Source organism: Hibiscus syriacus, unplaced genomic scaffold (genome assembly GCF_006381635.1).
Source record: "Hibiscus syriacus cultivar Baekdansim isolate YM2019G1 unplaced genomic scaffold, ASM638163v2 tig00111027_pilon, whole genome shotgun sequence".
NCBI classification, from domain to species: Eukaryota; Viridiplantae; Streptophyta; class Magnoliopsida; order Malvales; family Malvaceae; genus Hibiscus; species Hibiscus syriacus.
This window is the reverse complement of record NW_024062960.1, coordinates 2,900,183-2,901,822: the sequence shown is the minus strand read 5'-3', so window position 1 is coordinate 2,901,822 and position 1,640 is coordinate 2,900,183. Positions and strand designations below refer to the sequence as shown.

General features: G+C 32.3%; 1 long non-coding RNA gene across 1 annotated transcript; it reads left to right on the top strand.

Moving 5' to 3' along the window:
* Positions 1 to 264: 264 nt before the first annotated feature.
* Positions 265 to 1,205, top strand: LOC120151047. The gene is made up of 3 exons (XR_005518581.1): positions 265 to 402; positions 487 to 580; positions 1,132 to 1,205. It is a non-coding gene; the product is annotated as an uncharacterized LOC120151047 (long non-coding RNA).
* The last annotated feature ends 435 nt before the right edge of the window (positions 1,206 to 1,640 follow it).

Below are 1,640 nucleotides of genomic sequence, written 5' to 3'. Positions count from 1 at the left end.
ATTTCACATCAGATGCAAAAATAAATGAAAATTTGAAATAACATCACCTAAGGACAGAAACTTAAAATGCGGAAACAGGGAGCCAAAAACACGAGTTCAAACATCCTAGAAGAGGACCAAAATGGAATAGGGCAGAAACTAACGTGATTTACAGAGAATAACCCCCTCAGGCGCTAAATCGGATTACCATAACCCCTTTGAAACACAGTCGTTTTGATAATTTGATATATGTAATTTTTAAGCTAAAATAATCCCTAACTTCATTTTCTTCTCCTTTCCTTCTCCAACAGTGCTGCAATCTCTCCTTCTTCCCCGATTGCAACCAAAACGGCGACGCCTCGACCACCTAGCCTCTCAACTATGAGGACAATCAATCTGGCAATCAGAGTTCGCCACAATAAGGTAAGAACTTAAACCTTGTCTATTTCTTTTTTTATTTTCGAAATCTCATAATATGATAACTAATCCGAAGAAAAAATATACAAGGATGCAAACGACTCAGGACAATTTTACTCGACTCCGGAAAAGTTACAACTCCGACGAAGGAACCCCAACGATTGTCGATTTCTCTACTTCGACAGTAAACACGATTCACTCTATTTCCTTTGTTTTTAGTTTTTTTTAATTTATTTTGAAAGCAATTAAAACAAATATATAAAAATGCAACATTAAATAATCATGGAAAGAAAATCTTACTGGAATTTAATTTTGGATTTGCTTTATATTGCTTTGATTCCTTGACAAAGAAAGAGAGCCTTGTGTTTATATTATTCTTTGAATAACAGAGGATACACTACTTTTACAAGTATACACAGCTTGTTTCTTGTTTGGTATTTCCCTCCTCTGTCTTGCTCGAATGGTTCCCTTTTCTTTTTCTTTTTCTTTTTTTTTTGCCGTTGAGAACCCCCCTTGTTCGAATCGTCCCCCTCCTTTAAAAACTGAGAGCCCTTCCAAATGTAATGTTTTTTCCTTCACCTAATCCCTTTTGTTTTTTTTCTTTTTTTTATTCATTGCTTTATTTGGTGAAATGTGATTGGAGCATGTAAGGATTAGGTTGGGGATTTATCTTTGACTTGGAAATTTTCTTCAGCTTTTCGGTGGATTTGTCTAATGAATTGGTGTTCTTTGCAGGTGCTCTTTGACGTAAGTCACTTGGGCGTACTGGCCTCATGTAAGAGCTGGAACTGACACGAATATGGGTCTGCAACAAATAAAAATAAATAATATTAATAATATAATAATAATTATTATTATATCAGGACAAAATGGGTGTCTACAATTTAAACTACACATACCAAGTTTTACTCAAATACTACTTAATATGTAAAATTAAAATAAATATTCTAATAATTATAATTTAAGTTAACAGAAAAAATTACATTAAAAATTACACGAAAATTTAAATTAAACTTACCAAGCCACTAGATTACAGTTTAATATGTAAATTCAAAATAAATAATCTAATTAATTTATATTTCAAATAAATAATAAATTATAAACAATAAAATTTACACTAAATTTATCAAATCACTTACCAGAGCACTGGAATTCTTTCTTCCTTTGATCGAACTCTCAAGATTACCAAACTACCCAAATTTTTTTCTTTCTCTCGGCCTCACTCAATTTTCTCCTTCCACCTC